The sequence below is a fragment of the Neofelis nebulosa genome, chromosome 7 (assembly GCF_028018385.1).
Source record: "Neofelis nebulosa isolate mNeoNeb1 chromosome 7, mNeoNeb1.pri, whole genome shotgun sequence".
Taxonomy (NCBI): domain Eukaryota; kingdom Metazoa; phylum Chordata; class Mammalia; order Carnivora; family Felidae; genus Neofelis; species Neofelis nebulosa.
Window position 1 is genome coordinate 44852071 of NC_080788.1, and position 27760 is coordinate 44879830.

The 27760-nt window shown below is 41.6% G+C and overlaps 1 protein-coding gene across 2 annotated transcripts in view; it reads left to right on the top strand.

The window, feature by feature from the left end:
- RORA (RAR related orphan receptor A) overlaps positions 1–27760 on the top strand; it is a 722505-nt gene that overhangs the window by 582118 nt on the left and 112627 nt on the right. The gene's annotated exons all lie outside the window — the stretch shown is intronic.

Below are 27760 nucleotides of genomic sequence, written 5' to 3' on the forward strand. Positions count from 1 at the left end.
TGGAAGATCTTTACAGAACTTGAGGTCCATACTTCATCTCTCCAAAAGCATCAATCAGGGTTCTGTTTATATAGGAGGTACCAAAGAAGCACTTGAATTTAATTCAGTTCACTAACCATTAATCAAATGCCTGGTCTACACTAGGTGGTACATGCTAAGTATTTAGCTCAGGGCTAGTGTTTAAAAATAAATAAACCCCAATCTAGCCATGAGAAAAAAAAAAAAAACATCAGATAAACCCAAACTGAGGGATATTTTACAACATACCTGCTCAGTATGACTGAAAGCTCTCGAAATCATCAAAAACAAAGTTCAAGAAATTCTCACAGACCAGAGAAGGCTAAGGAAACATGACAACTAAATGTAATGTGGTACATGGATGACATCCTGGGACAGGAAAAAGACGTTAAGGAAAAATGAGTGAAAGCTGAATGAGCTATGAAATTTACTTAAGTGTCACATAGCCATGTTGATTCCTTAGTTGTAACAAACGTACTATAAATCTATAAATCTGAAATTATTCCAAAATAATTTGTTTAAATTAAAAACGAATGAACAAATTACCAAGCCATGGTCCCTGCCTCTGTGAGCTTACACTTCAGTAAAGAAAACATATATCTAAATAAATATTGGCAGGACAGCATGGTAACAGCAACAACAAAATTACATGCCAAGTACAGAAGGAGCCCACATGAGGGCATGCTGACCTCTGAGAATTTAGGGAAGGACTCACTGAGGAGGGAGGGGAATGCTTGGAGCTAGGTTTTGAAGGATCACTAGGAGTTTGAAGAACGAGGAAGACAAGCCTAGAAAAGATTGATTCTGGCCGTTGACACCTTTGACAAGGCATACAATCCTTTCAAGCAGTTTAGCTTTGACAAAAGGGAAGAAAGAGAGAAAAGCAGATAACAGCTTGGGTATTTGCTACAAATTATGGTACAATAGTTAGCAGTCTCATTGTTTGTAGCTAGGACTCAACTGCCCACGGCAGCTGACCCACAGGGCCTCTGAGTGGAGCCCACCAGGCCTCCCTCCCATCACTCTCCACCAGCTGTTGAGGCCATCTGTATGGTCACCTTGGACTCCCCAGTACAGTGGGGCAAGGCACATTCCCAGTTTCTGGAGGTGGATAGATAATGGGAAAGGACATGAATGCAGAGAACCACAGGAGGCAGTGACTTGGGGACTGAGGCAAGAGCTCAGTGGTCAATCATGGGCCATTGTCTCCAAACTGGACAGGCCAGAATGTCTGCCACACCCATAGCTAGAGGTAAAGGAGGTAGAAGGCAAATCCATGGAGAGCAAGGGCTTTGCTTTATTGGCGCTGTGTCCCCAGTATCGCAATGCTTGGCTTAAGGTCAGTTCTTCAAAAAGGAAATTGGTGAGTATAGGACAAGACTAACCCCATGAGGTCTGGTAGCCCTCACCACAGGTAAATGAGATGGCCAGCCCACAGGAAGTGGCTGTTGGAAGGATGACCTCTCAAATTCTCTCTCATGGGACTGAACAGGAGATCTGAAGATGAGGAAGCAGTTAGGAGACAGCTGACAAGCAGAGGGGACCTTGAGGTAGGAGAGGGCCTCAAAGGCCCCTGTGGGAGCTGGTGTTATAGGGGCACAAAATGACCGAGTGAGCCCAATAGGTAGTGAATAAGCCAGCTGCTGTCAGAACAGAGAAGCAACATCAGGTCCCTTGTTGCCACAAAGCAGTTAGCACAGTGCTGGCACCCAAGTGCTCCGTAATTGTTATTTTTGAAGTTGTTTTATTATTCTTATTGGATTCCTACGAGAACGGTGCTATTCTCATTGCTTCACATGTATCCTTTCAATAAGTGTCCCCTCACTTAGTGAGTTGTTGTTCCTTACAACCAAAACAACAACAAAAACAAAACACACACACACACACACACACACACACACACACAAACACACAATTCCAAAATTATCCCTGGTCAGAATTATAGCAAGTATGTTTGGCATAGCTCGGCGTGGGGGGGAGGCCCTAATCCCTAGGGTTCATTTTCTCTATCAGTCCTACAGCAAAGGTCCCTACATACTAAGACCTTTGTCTGATAGATCTGGTACAGATCAAGGATGTCCTGGTTTAGGGAGAGTTAGGCCACAGGCACGAGGCTCACTCACCCTGAATTGAGCTGTAGACAACTGGAAAAGTCAGAGGCTGGAAAGCCTGGTGTTGAGACCAACGTGGAAGGGCTTCTGAAGACAAACCTCACCCGGCTCCACCCCCAGAAAATGGTACACAGTTCGTATTTTTACTTTGTCATTTAATCAGTGTATTCACACACATTAGTATTCTTTATCTTTTGAAAAGGTCACATGGGTACATGATGCAGTATTCAAAAGGATATAAAGTAGAGGTATGCCCTATCTTCTAACCAATGACCACTTTCTAATGCTGCCTTCCAGAAATAATCCATTCTATGGATATAAGAGCATGATGAATCCCAACACACATAGTTACATCTACACACACACACACACACACACACACACACACACTCTGTTCTGCATATTGAGTTTTTAGATTCCCACTACCACCCTAGAGCTAATTCCATATCAAGGCACACAGAGCTGCCTCAGTCTTTTTAACAACAGTGCTACACAACATTTTGTGGATACACCAGCAGCTATGTAATCCCCTGCTAATCAGTGTTTAGGTTGTTTTCAGACCTCAGTAACACAAACAGTGCTGCATTGAATATCCTCAAACATATACCAGTTTGCACTCACGCAGATAGATGTGCAGGATAAATCCCCAGACATGGAATTGTTAGGACAATGGGAAAGTTGATTTGTAGTGTCATTGAGTATTGCGATGTGGACCTCCATAGAGAATTTACCAGTTTAAACGTCCACCAATAACATACGTGATTATACCCTCACCAACACAGAATGCATAGTTGTTTTTTTTATTTTTATTGTCTTAAAAGGATTTAGTTTTGTAGCACATACAAACATAAAAGCAAAAGCCTTTTGCATGGCTTTTTTTCTGAAGCCTAGTCTGTCCCTCTGAATGTCTCTCTCTTCTCATCTCCTGGGAAGGTATGTGCACCCATACAATGGCTTGCCCTCTCCCCATTGGAGACTGATTTTTTAAAAGCTTTAATTCTTTCCTTTTCATATTGCAATGGGTTTTCATCTTTGGTGATTTTCATTTGCAAAAAAAAAAAAAAAAAAAAAAATTTCACTGAGTCTTACATTCCCCAACGTAGAGGGTCTCTTAATCTTTCCAGAAAGCAATTGCTGCTGCCAGTATGCCAGGACCTATTTCTTCATTAATTTTTCCAAAGCCCTTATAATACTGAGGGGACTGATACCAGGGCCGATAATGCCCAGTAATTCTCGGTATTTACAGAGCTTCTTTGTCTGAGATCTCAAAGCACTTGACAGCATTAAATCATCTTTCCCTTGTCTCTCTCAAAAGAATCTTTGAACCTAGAGGGATGATGCACAGAAATGAAATATCTGCTTTCTATCCAGATTGTCTGAAAAGTGACTGGGGAGAGAATACGAACCAACCAACGTAGTTTCTAGCCATTAGCAGCATGTCCCTTTGGTTATCCAAATTCTGCACTTTTTGTGGGTGCATTTCCAGTGAATTATCAATCGTCTGTGTATAAGCAGCAAATAGAAATGTGGTAAAAGGGTTATATGCATCTGGTAAAAGGGGTTAAGTGATATCAGGAGCGTTGAGTCCCTGGATGCAAAAACAGGTGTGCTCAGGCCTTCGAGCCTCTTACATTCTCTCTGATCTGAGTCTCTGCCAATCTTCTCTGAGGAAATGTATAAATATGACAAAACACCACTTCCTCTAGCCCAGAGAAAGAACGAAGGGAGGGGGGAGAAGGGAAAAAAAAAGAAGGAAGGCAAGGGGAGGAGAGGACCTGATTCAGATCTGATGTTTCCTTCTCGCGTTGGATAATACCTTAGGAGTTGAAAGCCCAGCCCAACCTCATGCATCTTGTCTGATTCCACTAGTGAGTAATTGCCTTTCTAAAGAGTTTTTCATCCTCACTCCATCCTTCTCCTCCCCACCCTTTCTGACCCCCTAGTCTCCACACCCTCCATACCCTACGTGTACCATACACAGAATATCAATCATACAGCAAGTGTTTAGCCGGGAATGTTAGCAAACATCATCTCATATTTCAGATACAGAAACCAAGGGACAGAAAAGCTATAATTTATTTAGTGGTAAATATTCTATGTTAGGCACACATATCAAAAACTGCATCAACTGGGTCAAGAATTATCAATCAAGGGAGTCCGGGTGGCTCAGTCTGTTAAGTATCTGACTTCAGCTCAGGTCATAATCTCATGGCTTGTGGATTCGAGCCCTGTATTGGGCTCCGTGCTGACCGTGCAGAGCCTGCTTGGGATTCTGTCTCTCTCCCTCTCCCTCTGCCCCTCCTCTGATCACACTCTCTCTCTCAAAATAAATAAACTTTAAAAAAAAAAACTATTTCTACAAAAAGAGTTATCAATGGGATTGACTTTTTTTAAATTTTTAAACGATTTATTGCACAAATAATATGGAAGATCAAAATAAAAGTGAACATCACTGCAATCCCACCACCCCAACTAAACATTCTGCTTTCCTCCCTCTTCCATAGCCTTTGAAGTTCATAGTCCTCATGCACATACCATAGTAACCAGTGTGGGCAAGAGCCCAGAGAGCGGAGCCAGGCAACTTGCACTTGTATCCAATTCTACCATTGACCAACTAGGCTTTAGTCCCTGCATCTATAAAACGAGCATCCGAATAGTATGCACTTTATAGAAATGTTATGAGGAATCAATGAGATAGCCACGTTACAGCGTGTTACCTGCTCCTATTATTATTAAATTTTGCTTTCTGCTTCTTGAAATGTATCATAAGCAATTGCAACAGAATTGTCAGATCCCAAATCCTTACTAAGGTGACTACCCACCCCAGGTGCCACCACTTCTGGGTTCTTGGGGGGTGGGAGGTGGGAAGGAGTCCTTCCTGCAGAGAGAGCCAAGCAGCATCTTTTAGCCCCTCCCCTTTCAGGGCCTCCATAGACTGCACCTGTCTTGGGCTTCACTACTGTCCTGCCCCTGTCACCCTACAAATCTCAAGGTGTCGGCGCGCCTGGGTGGCTCAGTCGGTTAAGCGGCCGACTTCGGCTCAGGTCATGATCTCGCGGTCCGTGAGTTTGAGCCCCGCGTCGGGCTCTGTGCTGACGGCTCAGAGCCTGGAGCCTGTTTCAGATTCTGTGTCTCCCTCTCTCTGACCCTCCCCCGTTCATGCTCTGTCTCTCTCTGTCTCAAAAATAAATAAACATTTTTAAAAAAATTAAAAAAAAAAAACAAATCTCAAGGTTTCAGGGGGAAAAGTGGGAAAATGAGAACCACAGAAGTCACTTCACTTCAGGGCCTTGGGTGAGAATAGCTGCTTCCCTCTGACCAAATTATGTTCTGATGATTGCTGTTCCTTTTCAGAATAAAGGTAGTAAGAGGCATTGTCATTTTGGTAATTTTAAAACTTAGTATTTTTCATACTTGAAAACTTTTTGTTAATGTATGTTGGCGTATTTCTTAACTTCCAGGGATTTACAGGCATAGCACAAGTAACTCCTATATGCCCCTTTATCACTTTTACACACACATCTATACGTACACATACGTGTGTATGGATATGTATAAGAGATAAAGAAAATGTTTCTCTTTACCTCTTTTCCGGGTGGATTTCCTAAAAATGTGGTCTTTCTCTGCCATGACCACAGCAAGAGCGATCATAATCAGGGAATGTGATGTTGATACAATGCTATTCCCCACCCCACAATCTGTTTCGTATTTTTAAAGCCTCACTTGAAAAAGCAGGTGTGGGACAAAGATGATACATGTACATCACAGCCTAATTAGGCCACTCGTTCACCTGGTGACCTTCTCGCTGGAGTCGTTCTTCAAAGACCTGCTCTAACAAGACTCCCCTGCAAGCCTGTGCGGGCTGCTCTCCCACCTGGTAGAAATCATTTCTCTGCCGGGCAGTCCACTGTGCAGGCCGCGGTGATAGCCCTTTATGTGGCATAGCAACAATTTACCGTCTGTCTCAACACTGGACTAGGAGCTTTTTAGGGTTCCTGGGGCCCACTTGAGTAACTGACAGATAACTGGTGCTCAGGAAATGTTTGCTGGGGAAAAAAAAAAAGGAATGAGCAAATAGACTAATGCAAGCCTCTGCTGAGTTGAATTCGATAAAGAGTTAGGTGGTGGTGTTTTTTTAATCCATCAGATGCAAAGTTCAGCGGTATGCAATACAGTGGATGAAAATATACATGCATCTTAGGGCAAGCAAAAAAAATCATACGTGGGATTTGGCTCATGCCTTGTTGCCACTCCCTCCAACTTTTTTTCTCCTCCCTCTGCCCCAAAATATAGTAGCTGCTGAAAGAATACAGTTATATACAAGGGACGTGTGTAGACTAGCTTCTCAGAAGAGCCGTGCCTGTGAGCCTAAGAAACACAGCCCAGGATTTCAGCTCTTGGCAGACCTGCGCTTTCCATGGTTCCTGCCACGTTAGCACGCAGTAACTTTCCGCGCCGACTCCGCGCTGCGAGGCCGACCGGGGGCGGAGCTCCGGGCTGTCCCCTCACCGCAGCAGCCACCGCCTGTGGGCGCCAGGGTGCCCGGCAACTGCTCCTCCTCTGCCTAACCCGAAAAGCCACACGTCGCAGCCCTGGGAGTGCGCCAGCTGAACCGAGTTGGTGGCAGAACCTGGTACCTTCCAAGGCCCTTAAAGTGGAGCACGGAGTTTGCTGTGTTCCCAAGGGCTTCACCTCCTGGAAAGCACTGTCACCAACCAGCCCATCGGTCCTGGAAGCCGCTCCCTCCCAGGCCTAGCTGGTTCCAGTGTCACAAAACAGAGTAGGGAGTTCAGCCTTTACTGATCACCTACCCTGTGGCAGGCACTATGGTAGAGTTTGGCAGTGTGATGTTATTTAGTTTTTATTTTCATGTAACAAATGCCTGTGTGGCGTTTGCTGCGTGCCTGGTGCTGTTCTAAGCACTTTGCAAATACGAACTCATTAAGTCCTCAGGACAGCCTATGAAGCGGATACTATTATTATTTTGACTTTTTGCATGAGGAAACTGACACGCGGAGAGGTTAAGTAACATAAACGGGTGAGAGTGGATCCCTGCCCTCGTTTGAACTAATACCATAATGTCTTTTTTCTCTTTCACATTTTCTACGTTATTTTCACTTACTTAATTGTCCTTTGGGCAGTTACCTCAATCCACAATGTTATTTAGATCAGTGTATAAATATCCATTAATACTTCCTGTGCTCTAGATACCCTGGGGACTCCAGGGAAGTCTCAGGCAAAGTCCTCACTCTAGGAACAGTGGCGTGAAACACGGACCCTCTTGCAACAAAGGGAGATGCTGAGAGATGCTGGCCATGGGAACTCCTGGAGTTGAAGGGAAGGCAGAGGACAGTCTTATGGGCAGGAATGGTTGAGGAAGGCCCCCAAGAAGGTGGATGGAACTCTCTGGAATAGAATCCGCTTTGGATAAATAGGATCAGGAGGAGCCTTATATGGACGATGGCTTTCTGTGCCTGGAGGCCCAAAAATGCAGGCAAAGCTACACATCTTCTGCAGAAAGTACCTCAAGCAATGTCTGTGGTTCCATACCTTAAATATCCTAGAGTCCTAAAATCTTGGGCAGTTGGGTTGTCCTGCCATCTTCTGAGCCACAGTGAGGTGGTCAGGATGGCTAATGCTTGTGTTATAAGCCATCTTGATCCATTATGATGAAGCATTGATACAGACAAGCATGGGAGCAAGACAACTTGTGTGTAGACAGATGTCACGGCTGTGAGAGCAAGGATGAAGGAAAACCAGTTAATGGTTTAAGGTTCCAGGGTTAGGAGTGAGTTTCTTGGTTTCCTTATATATTACGATATTCTTATGCAATAAAATTAAAAATTAAAAAAAAATTTTTTTTTAATTTTTTTTCAACGTTTTTTATTTATTTTTGGGACAGAGAGAGACAGAGCATGACGGGGGAGGGGCAGAGAGAGAGGGAGACACAGAATCGGAAACAGGCTCCAGGCTCCGAGCCATCAGCCCAGAGCCTGACGCGGGGCTCGAACTCACGGACCGCGAGATCGTGACCTGGCTGAAGTCGGACGCTTAACCGACTGCGCCACCCAGGCGCCCCAAAAAAAAAATTTTTTTTTAACATTTATTTATTTTTGAGACAGAGAGAGGCAGAGCATGAACGGGGGAGGGGCTGAGAGAGAGGGAGACACAGAATCGGAAGCAGGCTCCAGGCTCTGAGCCATCAGCCCAGAGCCCGACGCGGGGCTTGAACTCACGGACCGTGAGATCATGACCTGAGCCGAAGTCAAGTCGGATGCTTAACCGACTGAGCCACCCAGGCGCCCCTAAAATTAAAATTTTTTAGCCAACAGAGCAAAGCCAACTATCCCTCAACCCTGCTGATTATGAATGCACCCAAAAGGAATCATCATGATACATCAGCTGTGAAGATGGGTGGCCCTATTTGTAGCCCCAAGGTATTTTCTACCACAATGGATCAGATGCAGTTGGAATGGCTGCGGACAGTACCCAAAACTTAATTCAATCCCCAACAGTCGGAGGAATCAGAACTTGCCTTTGTCGCCAAAGAAAGATGAGCTATTGAAGATGTGTCCGTTTGTGTAGTGGTTTTATTACCATAATCATGCTTTCAATCAAAGAAGCCATTACTGGATATTGAATTCTGGAGAGTACACTTTTCATTATGAAACATTACGGTAAGCAGCTTATGTCCAACATGATTGCAATTAGAGTGTAGTGAACCACAAGAAGGGACAATCCATGTAGGATGCATCAGTGTAAACTCGTTTGCCAAGAACAAGTTTTAACCTTTGTACAGCTGCTGAGGGAAAGGTTCCAGTATTCCCTGTGAGAATACCTGTCAAGTTTTCATTTGAACAGGGAACACCTAGTTTGTGTTTTCGAAGACCACTCCCTTTTTAAGCTGAGCCTCTTTGGGCATGTGTCAGCAGGAGGTGTTGGGACAGATACAAAAAAAAAAAAAAATACACGAGCTTCAAATCCAGCAGATTAGCAAGATTTGGGGAAACGAGAAAAATTCCAAAGAAAGTGTCCATTCCTATAACATGCAAATTTGGGGAAGTGACATTCAAAAAGTAATTCTGGGAGTTCAGGAAGAGATTGTCTTTAAAAGGTAAGACTCAGAGGACAGGCACCTGGCTGGCTCAGTTAGTAGGCCATGTGACTCTTGATCTTGGGATTGTGAGTTTGAGCCCCATGTTGGGCATAGAGATTACTTGGAAAAAAAACTCACAGGAAAGATGACTTTCTGCTCTCTTGAAATGAGAAAGTCATTTGTTTTTACTTTTGTCACCAAAGTATAAAGAACATATTATCTATGTATCACACAGTTCCTTTATGGAGAGTAAATACATGGGGAAAAGTTGTATCCACATAATTTTATGGTGAGTTGAAGCTTGGGGGGGGGGGCGGGGCAAATACAACATGAAGTAGGCACCTGCTTCCTAATACTTTAATCTAGTCATTCAACATTTAACATATTTATTGGGCACCGCTGTGTGCCAGGTACCTGGAGTGCACACAGGACAGGTTTCAAGGTGTGTGTGTGTGTGTGTGTGTGTGTGTGTGTGTGTGTGTGAGCTATATGTCAGTGTGTACTCCCATGAGTTTTGAGGGGCTGTGTGGGGGTTGGTGGGGGTCAGCGGGGGGGGGGGGGCGCGGAATGTAGCAGAGCTGGTAGTCTTTTCACCTTGGTCAAAGCTGAGAGAGGCTTTATCCCTGCTACCCAAACATTGCTTCACTGCTCTTTCTGAGCATGATGTTGCCATCAGATTCTTGGAGTCTCTGGTTACCTCTGCCACACCTGAGGAACACAAGAGGGGAAAACCAGCCAATGTAAATGTTAATGGCTAAGAAAAGAAAGATACGTGGTAATGGAAGAATGTTGAACAGCTTATCTGTGGCCTCTAATGGTCCTATATGTATATAATCATTCGAAATTGTCCTCAGCTATAAGCCCCAATCACTTCTCTGTGACTTCATAGTTTTAAGAACCAGAGTCCAGAGTTTGACTCCCATTATCACTCTCGAGAGCACAACACCCTTTTAAAGCATTTCTCAGTCCCAGCTGCCTCCCTGTCTTCCCCATGCACACAGGGGCAACTCAGTCCCTAACACAGTGGAACACTACCCCTGAAACAGCTCTGTTCCCACTTGGGCTTAGCACCTGTTGTCAAGGACTAGAGGAAGCCAGGCTTTCCGCCCTCCAGGAGGCAAACCCCCATCACTAGGTTTGCAGACTTTATGAAGACTGGGCAATGAAGAAGCTCCCTGTTACAGGTTTTTATGTATGAATATATGTATAAATATTTTTTGCTTTATTCTTTCTTCCTGATGAATATGGCTTATCATCCACTGTGTTATGAAACTGCATCAGGCATTGAAATTGGCCCATGACAACGCTACCCATAATACCTCTGTGGGAGCCTGTGGACAGGCTGTTCTCTGAGTGGGAATCTCACTCACTTTCCTGCTTCTTGCTGAGTTGCTGCCTTGTGCTGCCCTTCAAGGCTTGGTACAAGAGTTCACCTTTTGCTTCTGTATTTTGGAGATAAAAATAGAGGCCCCCAATTTCACTGGCACCAGGTATACTCTTTTTGTTTAGATTAGGTCCACTTATGAGGACCAACTGAGTTTCTCGCCCTGCATGACATATTTATTCAACAAATATGAACAATGAAAAGGGCACCTGTTGAGTGCAAAGCACTGTGGTGAGGGTCTGAGGCTATACCACTGAGCCAGACAGCGACAGCCCCTCTCCTAATGGATTGACCAGTGGAGTATATATATAAACTTTGCCTTTGATAAGTTATGCTAAGATAGGAAGGAAAAATTATGGGGCTGCCAGTAGGTTTGGGGTTTTTTAATGCATTTTTATACTGTGGAAGTCTTCCCCAAAATGCAGTATCTTTTTTTAATATGAAGCCTATCTATCACAGTAAGAGCATTGCCATCCAGTCTTCTTCAAGTTATTTTCCTGGAGGACCACTCCAGAGTTACGTGTGACGCTGGGCTGGGAACAGGGGGGTTTCCTAACACCTTGCCACTGACTCAGCAAACCTTTGAGCTAGTTGGGCTGAACCTGGATTTGCCCCAGCCATAGAACAGAGGTGTGGTCATTCTTATTTGTGCAAAGTGCAAGATTATTCAGGGAAAATCAGTTTATTTTTACCTGACAGGCTTCCTTTTCCAAGCTCTTTTCCTGGAACGAGGTTCTGACATATTTGGGGTCTGTTTTGGTTCCAAGATTAGAATCTCTTAAACTCTCTGACCACTGGAATTCCTTGAGACTTCCCCTAAACACGCCTTTGGGGCTGTTCCAAACTCTGGATTTCTTTCTGAACCTTTCTAAGGACTACAAGGGATATTTTCTAACTTTTAGTTAACAACAGATACCAGTAAAACAACAAACAGAAGTCAGAATTTCTCAATCCTTGCCAACCAGTGACAATCCTTGTGCGATTGGGAGGGTGCCTGGCAAGTGTGGGAGACAGATTTTAATAGACAACGAGGTGAGAGGAGAGAGCGGGTGCATGTGCTGGCATTAGTCTCATACTCGCCAAAGACACGTCATTACACCAGCCTGGAGAAACACACACCCTTATGGGGTTTGATCAACACTTCTATTTAATTGTTTAACACTACCAATTCACATGTGGTTGAATTTACCTTGTTCTCGTTGATACCCAGACCACAAATACACGCATGTATATGTATGTGTGCACTCATACATTAAACGGGATGAAAAGTGTTTTGTGTATGTGAGTGGGTATGTGTTTACCAAATTGTATGTATCTCTTAATACTCTTTCTACAGAGCTTTGTGCGTCTTGGGGAGCTGCATTTGCTTTCTGCCACAGCAGTGGCACTTTGGATGAAAGCAGCTTACCCAGATGAGACATGACCATAACAGTGCTCATGGGCTGCCCCGTGCGAAGGAGCAGGATGGAGTGAGAGAACAAGACTTCTTTCCAAAGCAGCCCTCTCCCCCTCTCAACCTTGAGTCACAAGACTCCAGGCAGCTAAGGGTTTTCAGAGCACCCGGCCTCATCAGTCATTCCTTGCTCATTAACAAAAGGACTTGTCATCTGGAGAACTGGTTGCCATGTGTTTATTGTTAGGAGTTCAGGACAAACAGGTTCCAGCAACGCACAAAGGTTTTCTTGGCAAACAGAAAACATAAACAGTTTCCTTATGAGCTAGCTGGATTAGGGGAGAGCAGCTCCCCCAGACCCTGGTTACCATGCGCTGTCATTCTTCCTCTGCCTACCAGGCATTGCCTGTCGTGGGGTTTGCTGTGTAAACTCAAATCCTGGTGTTAGCCTTCTCCTCCCCGGTTGCTGATGGAGCCCCTGGTACAGAGTTACCTGCCTGATCCCAGTAAGTGCTTGGAGCCCCATCTCATGAGACTTTGGGGAGAATTTCCCTCCTTTCTCACATTGCAGATGTTGTAGGTTGGAGACACTGGGGGCAGTGTTATGCTTTGCTGTTACCAGCTTCCCAGATGAGTTAGGCACACCTTCAGGACTTAGAAACAGTCTAAGGGCTCAGTAGAGAACAGAAGCTGCCCTATGCCCCTTTATCCGTGTCCCCTGACCCCAAGCATGGGGTATTACAGGATTCAAAACACAGGTATCAGAGCCATCACTTCAGCCGAGTGCTCGAACCAGAAGATGAAGAAACATGAGCGAGCGTTAGGGCTTTCAACTGTGGGTAACGGCAGCTAATCCACCACCACATTCTAGGAAGAAGAGTGGGGGCCTTTGGGGTAGTGCTGTCTTCTTCCTTGGCAGCCATGGCTTTACCGTGACTCCCTGAGAAGGCTGTTCTGGTCCCTCCTTGTGTATATAAAGCTGGATGGACCCACAACCTTAACTGTATTAATTTTCTTATCTTAGGATGGGAGTTCTTATCTCTTCCGCTCCCTATAGCAAGATTAGGTACACTCTGAGAGATTACTATATTCCAGTCATTTTGTATGTGTGCAATTATGTGTATATGTGTGTATAATCTCATTTAAACCTTATGGTAACTTGACCATGAAGTATGAATATTAATTGAGGAAACTAAGTTTTTAGATGTTAAGCAACTTACCCAACAACCCACATAGCTAGTGAGCCCCAGAGGTGGGATTGAATCTAGTCTGTCACACCCCTGTGTCCTTGTCCTTCCTACCGAGTCTTGCTGTCCCCCTCCCCTCAAGGCTCATAGAGCCAAAGGCAGAAGCAATGTCTTTATAAACCAGGGTGTTAGTGAGCTATCTTCCAAACTTTTTAATACTTTTCTTGGGGCTTTCTTGAGAGATATTGAGCTTAGTAGTGCACCTGAGGGATGCCTCTTTTCTTCACAAATAGACACACCCCCCCCAAAAGAATCAACCCCTTAATGCGTCTACCTACATTACTTGCCTTGCCTTTGCAACTTTCCCTTTTCTATTTATTCCACCACCTCCACCTCCTCGAGCTCCTGTCTAGAGCCCACTCTCTCCAAGTCTGCCCCCCTCAGCTGGTGACCATCCTCCAAAATTGCCCTTCCTTCCTCTTCCTCACCTCTGTCAACATTTGTGTTCCCTCTGTGCTATTGGAAGGGAAGTATTCCATTAAAGCCAAATTGTATTTAAGTTCCATTCCTGAGATAGTTACCTTTTGACTAGAGAGCCCATCAACCTAAATGGATGAATCCCCGTAGAATTCTCTAGTTTCCACCTAAATGTCTAACCTCATTTTAAGAATGAAAAAGGATCTTAGAGAAGAGGAAAACAATATACCTATTTTTCTCACTCATCTGCCAAAAAGATTTTCCTGTTTTCTTTTCTCATCTTTTATCATATACATGTCACTTTTGTGTTTTTGTAATTACAGTATAGATCCAATGTTGTATTCTTTTTTCTTTTTCCCTGCACGATTTCTCCACATCAGACATCACCTGTTTGGTCTGAAGGACAGGCTTACTGAGGTCCCAGCAGCAAATTCATTACCCCATCGTTGTGCCTCCGCGTGAGTTATCTACATGGAATCTGAGGGTCTCCCTTTAATAAACAGTAAAGATAAAGGGTGACATTACTTTTTCAGGGGACTTTGGTGACCCTAATCGTCACACAAAACAAGACATCAAATCCAAAATGTTACGATTATTATCCTCTCTCAGATATTAATCATTTTTAGGATTTTCAAAGGAGATCAGAAAGAGACATTGCTTGAACACCATGTGCCTGGCAGTGTGGCGGGCCTTAAATCATACGACAGCCCTGTGGGGACGGTACTGTTACCCTCATGTACAGATGAGGAAACCAAGGCTCAGAGGGAGGAAGCCCCCTGCCAAAGTGACAAGCGATGGGACAAGATTCTAAGTTAGATACACCTGATTCCACAGCTCCTTCCAACTTACCAGCTGACTTTCTCTCCTCTGGGAAAAACCTTCTGTAAGTCAGCATTAGTCCGAGGCATACCCGAGCAAATGTAACAAAGAAGGGGAAATGGAGAAGGTTTTATGGTCAGTGACACACACGTACATTACAGGCTCACAGAGAATATGAAACAAATGTAAATTTATTCAAAAATTATGAGAGACAGTTGTAGTGATACATGTTAACAGGAGACCTATTACTCATAATTGATTTTACTAATATTTTAGCATCTGACCTGTTTCTCTTAATTGAATTGAAATGACTTATGCAACACATTTGTTTTACTGACTTTGGAAAGATACAATCACCTTCACCTACACTTTTAATTTTAAAATAGAAGTTTTTTGTTTTTTTTTTTTTAATTCCTGAACAGTGGCCTTAAAGATAAGTAAAATGCAATTAGAGTTTTCTTCCCTCGGAAATGTCTAGAAAATTGTGGTTATTTTGTTTTAAGGGGAAAGAAAACAACAAAGAGAGGGCATTTTGCACAATGATTGGTGAGGTCACCCTGAACGAAAATAAAATGTCCATTAAACTCTTCCCAAGAATCACAGATCGAGTCACTTGGGAGTCACTACTCTGCCCTGCTTAACTTAGTCGAAATTAGTCATTCCAAAGCCCTTAAAATATAAACTAATTTCATGTTTGCAGAAAATACTTTACCACCGGGAACAGGGTAAATCAGAGAGACAGAGAGGGATTCTTATGGGAGCAGAAGCGTCTCACATCTCAGCTTCTCAGGACAGATAACTTGCTCTGCCAAGTGGCAGAGAATACCAGTCTGCTGGGTTTGCTAATGCCCAGGCCTGCAGTATACCAAGGATGAGAATTCAAGAACATACCAGGAGACTGTTCGCTAAAGCAGGTAAAAATTATGGCTCTAACCTCAGGCTTCAACTGGGCGCACATCCACCAGTTTCTGCCCAGGGTTAGTTGAGGCTTGGAGAAACATGCCAAAGTTAGGGGAGGTTCATTTTTGTTTTTCAAGTTGGCAGGTCTTGTCTTGGAAAAGAGACAGAATTGGTATACGGGCTTTAATGGATTATAAGATGACTGGGCGTTGGGCGAGAGCAGAAGGGGGAAAAAAGGCAAGCAAAAAGAAAAAAATCTATTTTTGAGAACTTGCAAGAAATAGGTCTTGCTGGCCAACAGTGGCCCTAGGTTGACATCTGTTGTATGTTAGTTTAGAATGTGTCTGTTTCTTAATAAATGATCTCATAACTTCAGTGATAGCATCCAAAGGAAAATTACAAAATGAGCTTGAGGAAACATTTTTCTGGGTTCCTTCTCCCCGTGCCCAACAGGGAAAGAGCCGATAGAAGCCCTGCCTAGTCTGACTTGAGGCCACCCATTGGCTGGTAGGACTAGGATGAAACATGAGCACCTTTAATGTGGGGTTGAAAAACGGAATGCCAGGAAGTTAAAAGGACTTAGGGGAAAATGTCCTTTGGCCTTCCGCTGCGTGACAGGATTCTGAAGTGGCAGCTAGTGAGCAGAGTAGACTCAGTTAGTCCAGTCAGAGGAAAAAAGCAGCAAAACCAGAGGACCAACATCAGTAATATCTTTGAGTGCAGTGATGAAAGAGCGAGATGGCTCTGCCAGAAAGGCGGGTCTCTTCATCAGGTTTCCCAAAGCAGTTTGTGCCTCTGGCCAGCTGTCAGAGGAAGCGAGCCCTGCCTATTGGCTGGAATTTATTGAGCACCTACTAAGTGCTCAGAGTACTCTAGACCCTTCAGACCAAGAAGACTCCATCCTTCTTTATTTTTGCCAAACTTCGGATTGTTTGAGATGGAGACAGACGGTGATTTTGTTTCCTACCAGGACAAAGAAAGTAAAATGTGGGAAAGGATAAGGCAACAAACCCACAACGCCAGGAATCCGTTCATATACAGACGCTGAAGACATTGAGAAGGGGTAAAGCCATGGCGAACTGAATCCCTTTTTCCTCCCTTGTGTGACCCGTTCTCATGCTCATTCAGTGCTGGACACCTGGTGGGGTATGGAATGAACAGCCAAGGGGGAGAGACAGAAGAAATCAGAACAAGGCTCTGGCCACTTCTGCTCTGGAGACTCTTGGAGATCTTTTGAGATCTGAGAGATTGAACCCGTTCAAGAGTGAAGAAGAATTTTCTGTTCCCCACTGCCTATGTAATAATATGCCCAGCCCGACAGAAGGAAGATAATCCAGTGGGAAGAGAAATTTTAGTTCCCTTTGTATGCAAACTCCCTTTGATGTACAGGGACTAGGGATTACCTCCTCCCTCCCTTTTCTCCTAAATTAGGTTAAAGGTTAGTACAGGAAAGACCACTGGTGCATAGACATTAGACAGCATGACTTCTTAGCTTTTCTACAAATACATACACCATTTTTGGTCATCTGATGATTTTATACCTTACCTGAACCAAAACACTCTCAGTCCAGAGGTGTTCTGGACAACCATCTGTATGAAAACAAGAATTTTTCAAAAGTCTATATATTTTATCTCCGCGATGCAATTTACCAGCATTGTACGTGAGTGAAATTGAACGTTTTTATTCAGGCGATTGCCCCGCATCGGATACCGTCTTAAGGAGCCTGTCTGATCCGTTCATTTTCTTTTACTCTGTCTTTCTCTCTTATCTGGGTGCTGTTGCCCAATTGTGCTGTTGCTATCATTACCTACTTAGTAGCAGCAATGGGAAATAAGCCTTAAAAGTGGTAACCTGTCATATTTTTTTTTTATTCTGCTGGTCTCATAAAAAAACTACCAGTCGTTTATTTCATCTCACTTATTGTCGATCAGTCCCGCATTTTTTACCTCCTTACCGTGGTTTTCTTTGTGCTGTGGTTCCCAGCCACGGCCCGCTTCCTGCTGAATTAAACTGCAACCCAGACAAAACCAAAGAGCACGTCTCTCCCAAAGTTCACTCAGAAGGTCGCCCCTGGTGAGATGGACATTGCAGATGTGCTAGAAAGATTAGAAGCCGCTTTGATAAAACCTGCGTCTGTTCTTTGCTTCGGGTCCTCAGAGTGGAAGATCGGATGGATTGCCACTGCCTTGCATTATTTAAGAGTTTTGATGAGCAGCTCCCATCAAAATTCCCCACAGACTCCAGACCGTGTGTGTGTGTGTGTGTGTGTGTGTGTGTGCGTGTGCGTGCGTGTGTGTGTTTTAAACAGCACTTTGGAATGATTGAGATGTTCAAAAGGACATTGCCAAGTGAGCTCTCTTTGCAGGGTTCACATTCCATTAGATTGTCCTTCCTTAAGGTCTCTTGGTGGCCCTTCTGTTCTATTTGATGGCAAATTCTGTTCATTCCAGATTGTGTTAAATCCCTTTAGCAGCTTCAAACAGCTCTCCCGTGCTGCAGTTTTAGCATTTGGGTGCTGATCAAATCAGTCCCTGGACTTTTGTTATTTTTTACTCCTTTGATGGTTTTCCTCCGTTCTTCTGTTTTCGTTGGTTTCTACTTTCATCTCGACTGTCTGTTCTTCGATGGTGTTATCTATTCATTCGAGAGAGTCCAGCCATTCAGCCCTCTGAAGAAAGGGCCGTTCCCTCACTTCTCTGGCCTGGCTGCCCCAGTGGGTAGTCCATGATTTGTGCCTTTTATCCTGCAGCTGTGGAGGCCCCTCTTTGGGCAACCACTTTGGTGATAGGATAAGGATTAGTGTATCATGATTTCGTTTTTATCAATCTCTTCTGTGTCTTCTCGTTTTTAGTTGAGATGCAGTGGTTTCTGTGATGGGAGGGCAGGCATTTTTATAAATGGCTTCATTTCTGATCATTGCGAATGATAAAAGTTAGGCCGCCTCATTTCCATCTCGTGAAGTTGCCACAGATAGATATTTATTGTCATTTCCTGGAGTGTGACCGAATGGTCAGAGCGCTGAATAGAAGTGAGACCTTGAGGATTTTATCCCGGGTCTGTCAGTATCTCTACCTGAGACTTTATGTAAATCGTTTACTCCCACGGCTACCATGTTTTTGTTCTATCGAAATTCCTTGCCATAATTATTGCATGTTATTTTGCCCAGTTACATACTTCATGTTTTATTTCAAAAGCCCTAGTCCCAAATAATACACCTTTTAAAGGTAATATGACCTATTATGGTTCTCTGGAAGCTACTTCAGTGTTTCATACCAAGCAAAGGGTGGTAAGAGCAAAGTTCTATGGCATAGGGATGCCAGATGAGCCTCCCTTAAGTGTGGAAGATGGTCAGTGTTAGAACTGATCATGGGAATCAATCCTATTGATCCCCCCTTCCCCATTTGAATGGACAACATATTAGAAGGTACAAGGGAGGCTTAAATAAAGTAATGAAAAAGATAACCATAAGAGAGAGAGAGAGAACACTTCAAAATATATCCTTGACTTCTGAGGCCAGAGTCATGTTGGGTACCAGGCTCTAACAACCACCCTGTGTATCCCTATCCCACTGCAAGGACTAGAAATTATGAGACAGCTGCCATATGACCAGGCTTGGTTTAGGCTCTGCATCATAGGAGTTAGTTTTCTGTAGCCTGTCTAATTAATTAACAATTAATTTGCAACTTATCGGTGGCGTATTGTTGAACTATGTAAATTATCTCTTGCGGTAGGAATGAATAGATAATATAAAAACATATAAACTGAAAGGAATTCGTGATAAAAATCTTCTGAAAAAGTATAAGACAGCCTCCTGTTTTACTTTCAAAAATCCTCTTAATGGAAAACTTTCCATAGTTACCAATCTGAGTTCCTCAGAATATAAATTCTTAAAGAACTGGAAATCGGTTTTCAGTATCAAGCATGTGCCAACATTTATCAAGCACTAGACTTAAGGAGTCAGAAACCCTGGTTGAAGTCCCAGCTCTACTCTTAGCAGCGTGACCCAGGCTACACTGGAGAACCTCCCCAAGCTTTATTTACCCCATCGGTGAGTGGGGATTATGAGCCCTGCCTGCTTGCTCTTCTTCCCGGACATTTGTTAAACATCAGGTGGTAGCCTTTAGACTGCATTTTCATGAACAACAACAACAACAACAACAACCAAGTACAACTACTAATGATGATGATAAATTTAATAGTAATTCAGAGGTGACCATGATGATTTTAATACAAAAAGCATTATTCTGGAGTCTGGACGGGATGTGCAGTGAAAGCCACAATAATGCAAAAAGTATGGCCCAGAACCTTCACAGCAGCGGCTTCCCCCTTGCTCCATCTAGCCTGGAGCGGAGAGAATTCATCTCGGGACCTTCGGTTCCTGCATTGTAGAGTCTGTACAATGTGAATCTAGCCTGGCAGGTGTAGAGGCAGCAGTTTCTATGACTCCGATAAATTAACTAGTGTTCACGGATGTTTTGCAGCTGCCCTGGAAACAGGCTAGCAGTTTTGAAAAAGAATCGCTGCAGCCATGAAGGAGGTGTTGGTATCCTGTGTGTGCACGTGTAAAGCGTACTTTTAAACACCTACCACCTCACCTGCACTGAGTGAAAACAACGCCCAGTTGTGCCTCTGTTTTTCTTTCTTTTTTTTCCCCCACGCTGCACGTACTTAACAGCTAACCTTTGCTTCTCCAGAATTCTGGCAGGTTAAACATTATTGTATAAATAGCAATTGCTACTGTATAAATAGCAAGTATCTCAATATAATGATACATATTTAAACCTCAGCATTGAACGCTCAAAATTCAAGTAAACATTTACAAAAACACTGTAGCTTAAAAAAAAAAAAAAGAGGGTATTTGGACAGCTTTTATTTTATTGATATTAGGCTAATATTAGAATTGAATAAAATACCAGTGTATAAAACAGTTATTCGTACTATGAAAATCTCTTTATTTTTCCGAAAGTTTGCAGAGTACTGCTTGTTATAACTGAGAGACCCTCACTGTAAGGTTTTAGTAATTAGAGTTATTATTGAATTATGCATAGCCATGCTGCACCCACAGACATTATTGGAAAATGGGATATCCCATATAACTTAATTTTCTGAACTAGATCTCTGTAAGTGCCTCAGGTACTTCCCTTTTATTTTGGTGGGGATGAGGGAGGTCTTTCGAAATAGATGATGTAAGTCCTTGTCTCCTTAGTTCACGGTTAATCCATTCTTAATGTTTCCAAATCATTATAAACATTAATTATGATGGTGTGTATAGTATGCTGTAATACAGGATGTCCTCAGAGTCTCTGAGGTGTGGCGATTTGTTTGCCCCTACGCCAAATGGCCCCACGCTGCCATACGTTTTATCGTTTTTCATCTCTTCCTTCAGTATTTATTGTTCCTCCTTGCTCCTGTGAGCAGAACTCTCCAGTCCTTTCGCCGTACTTTTAAATATATTTTATACCCTGGAAAATCAGATATCGAGGTTTGCAGAATTGTGTCTTACGTAAGAGTAGATAGTCTCTGGGTGAATGCCCAAGAGACTTTTCAAGCAGATAGGAACTTAAGTTCTTAAAATTTTCGTGGTATCTTTGCAGATCTTTGCTTCTGTTTTGTTTTCTTCCATGTTCCATTCCGTAGTGCTTTCGAAGGAGAGATCTCTAATTATGAAAAGTAGTATAGCAGTTATTTATACTTCTTTAATAGTTCTAATTTCATATAGCTTAGATAACTATTTGCCTTGTGGATATACTGGCATACATTCTACTAGTCTTAATGATGATTTTTTGTGTGTAAGCAAGGGTAAAACTTTTTTAACTTCCATTTTCAAATAGCTCACACAAGGCCTCACCCACAGTCTGTTCCCAGAAAATATCTGATGATTAACTGAGATTTAAACATAATTATCATGCACAAGCTACATACAGATGAAACTTTCTAAGAACTATACTTGTCTGTCATGTTCTGGAAAATGCTTATGTGCTTTTCACACTTTGGTTTTAAAAAAATCAAGAAAGACAAAGTTGAGCATAAATGATAAAAAAAAAAAAATTGTAAAGGAGCTGAAGATCTAATCCTTCACAGATACGAATTACAAGAACATCGAGCTTTCCTATGGGATTATTTTGTTGATGGAGGAATTTGTAACTCATAATTGGAATCCCTTTCATTCATTCATTCATTCCAACAATAGCATTTATCGAATGCCTGCTGAGCCCCACCAGGAATGCACAGGCTTATCAGACACAATCTCAGGAAACAGACATTTTGGCCAGAATTTGAAGGTTGCGGTCAGTCAGAGCCCAGCTGCCATATGTTAGAAGCATTCCCCCAGTTAAAACTGAAAGCTTTAAAGTGAAGCTTCACTTGCTCTTAAACTAGCTTTGATTCTATTAGAATGACCCCAAATATTTCATGTTGTGGGAAGAAACCTGGAGAAGCGGTGTCATAATGTTTTCCTGTTCCCTGACAAGTCAGTCATTCAGTAGCCCTGTCCAGGACCATTTAAAATAGCCTGGAAATAATCGGATGTGATGTGCCTCTGTGGAAAACACTCGCAGGATGCCTGTCGGCAAATGATGTTTTAAATGAGGTTTAATTTAGACCTGGTGGTAGGTTCCTTATAAGAATTCAGGTGTTTAAAAAAAATGTCATCTCTGGGGCGCCTGGGTGGCGCAGTCGGTTAGGCATCCGACTTCAGCCAGGTCACGATCTCGCGGTCTGTGAGTTCGAGCCCCGCGTCAGGCTCTGGGCTGATGGCTTGGAGCCTGGAGCCTGTTTCCAATTCTGTGTCTCCCTCTCTCTCTGCCCCTCCCCCGTTCATGCTCTGTCTCTCTCTGTCCCAAAAATAAATAAAAAACGTTGAAAAAAAAATTTTTTTTAAATTAAAAAATGTCATCTCAAGAAAAATTAACATACGTCTAAGTTAAGAAACAATATTGCATATAAAATAATGATTCTTGATTCTGAGGTTTTACCTATCTGTTCTGCTGTGTAATCAAACACACAAACGTAACATCTCTCCCTCCCTACCATTAGCTTCCTTTGCCAGTGAATCATCGTGTTTTGCATCTACTGAAGACCAATAATCTTATTCAGTGTCATTTAATCCTATCTGATCATCATAATTTTGTAAGGCAATAATATGTACACATTTTGAGTGATGTAACCACTGCATTATTTATGCAGCTTCTTTTCCACTGCGTTTTACCATTTATGTTATATCATTATCCTTAGTTGCACACAAGAGGATTGTGATACTTTTATAGAAATTATTGATTTTGGGGGTGCCTGGCTGGCTTATCCAGTGGAGCATGCGACTCTTGATCTTAGGGTTGTGAGTTTGAGCCCCACGCTGAGTGTAGAGATTACTTAAAATCTTTAAAAAAAAAAAAAGAAGAAGAAGAAAAAGAAAAAATAATGGATGTTTATAGCCTCAAAATCTTAAGGGACATGGTAGATCTTTTTAAGAAAACATTTCATGGGTGCCTGGGTGGCTCAGTCAGTTAAGCGTCCGACTTCAGCTCAGGTCATGATCTTGCGGTCTGAGTTTGAGCCCTGTGTCGGGCTCTGTGCTGACAGCTCAGAGCCCAGAGCCTGCTTTGAATACTGTGTCCCCTCTCTCTGTACCTACCCCACTCGCTTGCTCTCTCCTTCTCTCTCTCTCTCTCAAAAGTAAATACACATTTAAAAAATTTAAAAAAAAAAATTCCAGGCAGAATCATATGCTTATTAATTGCATTTAATTCTTTGTTTAACAGGAGTGTTTGAAAGAGAAAAAATCTTGTTTTCAGAGCATACAAACTCTAATTATGTTATTGAAGAATCACTTTCAAACATCCAGAAGATATTTTTGAAATAGAATGGATAAATCATCAATTCTTGTGAATACATATTCATAGTGTAGAGGATGTACATAACCTTTGATCTTGAAGAGTGGGGTTGATTGACAGAGTGAGAAAACACCTATTTTCTAAAGTGAAAAATTCTCCAAACTATTTAAGTTCCCTGACTGCATACCACTAAATGTGTAAAGAGTTGATACTATCCAGATGGCTAAATACATTCATTGCTCAAACTGTAATCAGTATATTTTGTGTAGCTCACCTAGTTACAAACATCTAATGTGTCTCATAAACCACTCCAATTCATTGATTATTGGATATCACCAGTATACCAGATATTAGTGATTTTCACGTTTACTGTCTAAATTTTAAGGTCTTTAAAAATCCTGAAAGATGGGTATTATTTTTCTAATTTTACAGGTAAGGAAACTGAGGCTCAAGGAATATAAGTAACTTGTTACCAGTCACATAGCCACTAGATATAAGAACCGAGATGAGAAATCAAGTTTTCCAACTCCAATTCCAGTGTTCTTTCCACCATACATACTGCTTTCAAAAGAAGTATTAATTTATTCAACAACTCTTTATCCATCATCTACTATATGCCAGGCACTGTGCTAAGTCTTCGTGTTACCAGAGATACAAAGTCTTAGTGTTACCAGAGATACAAAGGTGACTAAGACAGATGTGTTCCCTGCCTCTTAGAGTCCAGAGGTTTTTTTACCAAAAAAAAAAAAAAAAAAAAAAAAAAGTGTTATGAAGAATCAGGTTTATGGAAAGGGAGGAACAGGATGCCAGTGGGAACTCAAATCTCATCTGATGTAGGCTAGCAGTTTGTCTCAGACCTCCTGAAGGCAGTGACATTTAAACTGAGACTGTAGGATGGCAAAAATGATAGATAAATAGATATACAGATACATACGTATGTAGGTGGATAGATAGATACATAGTTAGAGTTGATTCTCATTATTGGCAGATTCTGTATTTGCAAGTTCGTCTGCTCACTAAAATGTGTTTACCCCCCAAATCAATACTGGCCGCCATTTTCAGACTTGCTCAAGGGTTGAACGTCCTAATACACATCCCAGCTGAGGTCTGATGAGGCAGTGCTCTGCCTTCTTGTTTCAGCTCTCATCCTGGAAATACGTGTCCTTTTGACGGTTTATTTAGTGCTATATTTTCCTAATTTTGTGCTTTTTGTTAGTGATCTTACTATTTACAATGGCCGTCAAGCATACTGCTGAAGTGTTGGCTAGTGTCCTCGACTACAAGAATGCTGTGATGTGCCTTACAAAGAAAACATGTTAGATAAGCTTTATTCACTGATGTATAAGCATTATTCAATGTTGGTGAAGCAACAGTATTTATCAAATAAGGTGTCTTTACAAACACAAAGAAAACAAGGTTATATATTGATGAGTTGGCAAAAATGTTATGAGCACAGGCTCAAGAAACCTAACTTTATATTTCCCCTAGGGACACTGATTCAGTATTTGCTACTTCAGTGGTCCTAGTGACTTTATAGAACCTCAGTGCATTGAATAACAAGAACTGATAACAGATAAATATCTAACACCACCAAGTGCTGGTGAGGGTTTGAGGCAACTAGAACTCTCAGACATTGCTAATAGGAATGCAAGCTGGCACAGCTACTCTGGAAAACCATTGGGCATTTCTTATAGTTAAACTTCTATATTCCATACCCTCTAATGGTTCTATTTCTAGATAGCTACCCATGTAAAATAAAAACTTACGTTTGCACAAAAACCTGTACATGAAGGTTAGCAAATTTATTTGTGAATGCTAAAAAATGGAAATAACCTAAGTGTCCTTCACTCAGGGAATGAATAAACTGTGGGATGAAATATTACTGAACAATAGAAAGTAACAAATTATTGGCAAGAGTGCCTGGGTAGCTCAGCCGGTTAAGTGTTGGACTATGGCTCAGGTCATGATCTGGTGGTTTTGTGGGTTCAAGCCCCATGTTGGGCTCTGTGTACTGACTGCATAGAGCCTGCTTGGGACTCTCTCTCTCTCTCTCTCTCTCTCTCTCTCTCTCTGCCCCTTCTCTTTTTGCTTTTTCTCTGTCTCGCTCAAAATAAAAAAAAAAATTTTAAATTTAAAAAAAATAAAGTAACAAATTATTGATATGCTCAACAGCATGGGATGTATCTGAAATGCATCATGCCATGTAGAAGAAACCAGAGTCAAAAAACCACATAATATATTATTCCATTTAAGTGATATTATTTGTAGGCAAAAATATAGGGATAGAAAACAGCTATGTGGTTGCAGGGTTTGGGGAAGGGGAATACTCTGGCTACAGAGGGGCACCGGAGAATTTAGGAAGAAAGGAGACGGAACTGTCCCATATATTGATATGGTTGGTGGTAATTCAATTACATACCTTTGTCAAAACTCAAAGAATTATACACTAAAAAGGGTGAGTTTCACTATGTGTAAATTATACTTTACTAAGAGATGCAAAAACTGAGATTTACGTGATGAATCAAAATACAGTTCTTCTAGTTTGCCACGAATAACATCAGAAAATATCATTTTGTGCAGCACAGGGAAGGTAGTCAATAAGATGGTAATAATGTTGTTGAGTGGCACATGGTGATGACACTTATCATGGTGAGCACTGAGTAATGCAGAGAATTTTTGAATCAGAATGTTGTACACCCGAAACTAATATAGTACTATCTGTTAATTATATTTAAATATGGGGAAAAAAGGAAAGAAAATACCATTACAACCGGGTACTCCATGGGCTTCACTATACTTCCAGTTGATAAAACTAGTGTAAAATAAATACCATGTAATTCATGTTATTCTATAAATTGAGCAGTGGAGGCTATGAACATACAAAACATGTTTTCTTTTCTCTTGTTTTGTAATGCTTACATTTAACCTGGCTCTTACTGGTTACAGGAAACAGCCTCTTACTGATTTTTTGACAAATGCTGAAATCTGCAATCTATACTATAGTTCTAATATATACATTATTCATAATAGAACAGAACTTGTGTTTGATTGAATTACCCAGCTAGATGGCATTTTGACTTTAGGATTAAAGAGGGGAAAACCAGACAATAGAAAAAATATGATAATATCACTTATCTTGCTTCTATGTGATTACTTAATGATTGGCAACTGTCACATGGACGGTTTAACTGCTCACATCCTTGGAAGCAGGGAGACCTACCACCTGACCTTGAGTGTCTTCCAGTTCTAGTATTTCTTTTTATTCTTGCTTGTTCATAACGGCTTTGCCACACTCCCTCTGTTATAGTTCAGGGAGCAAAGATGTAAATCAAGTCACCATTACATTTTAGTTTATGAAAGTGACTTTCACCATAAGATATGTACCTTGCCTTTGGAATAGTGGGCAAGTTGGGGTTTCTGTGGCTATTATTATCCTTAGGCCTTTACAATAAATTCAATAATACATATCATAGTTTCTCAATAATGTGTTCCATCACTCACACAAACAAGTCACTCTTTCTTACTTGTATTATGACATTTTCAAAATTAATTTTATCTATATTTTAATTAAGACGTGTTGTCAAAACGTCTAAAGGCCGTACATGGACTATGTCTCTGTATAAATAACAAAGTCGTGCATGACTATAGTCCATAAATATGGACAACAATTTATTCAAAGTGAGTTGAAAATTAAGTGATTGTGCTAAATATTTTACATTATCAAAGCCATTTGTTAGGTGATCAAATAGGTGAAGGAAATGCTATACTAGGTGATATGTTGCAAAAACTATGAAAAGAGCATCAATTATAGTCTTTGGAAAAGCAAAATCCGTAAATATCCCTATCTTGTGCTTTTTATGTAGAACAGCGTGAACTACAAATTTTTTTTTACATTTTTAACAGATTTGTTCTTTTGTTTGAAGTCTTTTTAGGAGTGCAGTCTTGGCCTTTGTAGCTTTTAGTTTCCTTGCGGCCCTATTGAACATTCCATTACCAATATTTAGAGTTGTTTAATCATCCTAAAATAAGAAAGAATTCCCCTTAAGAGTTAACTTTGTAGCAAGTGTTTCTTAAATGTACAAATGGCAACATTGTTTTCAAACAGGATAATTACAACTGTGTACAATATGCTTCTTCATTAGTAAGTAATTAAATAATTTACTAAATTGTGCAATAATTCATAATGACACATGCTAGTCTACTCGATTATAGAAGCTAGTGATAAAAGAATTTCTTGCACACATGCCTAAAATTTATTAGAATAGTAATTCTTGATTCCTGAAAAAGTCAGCTTGCCATTTTCAAAATACTGAGTAATGCTCAATTTAAGGCAAAAATTTTTTTTAATTTTGAGAGTCCGTAGCATGATGGTTAAGAGTACAGACCTTAGAATCAGTTTACAAAGATTGTTCTTATGGTCCTACCATGTATTAGCCTTCTCTTCCTGGCAAGTTACTTAATGTCTCTGTGCCCCAGTTTCTTTGTCGGTAAAAAGAGAGTTCAGGCTGAATTAAATGTTAAAAAGAGCATAACATAAGTGCCTGC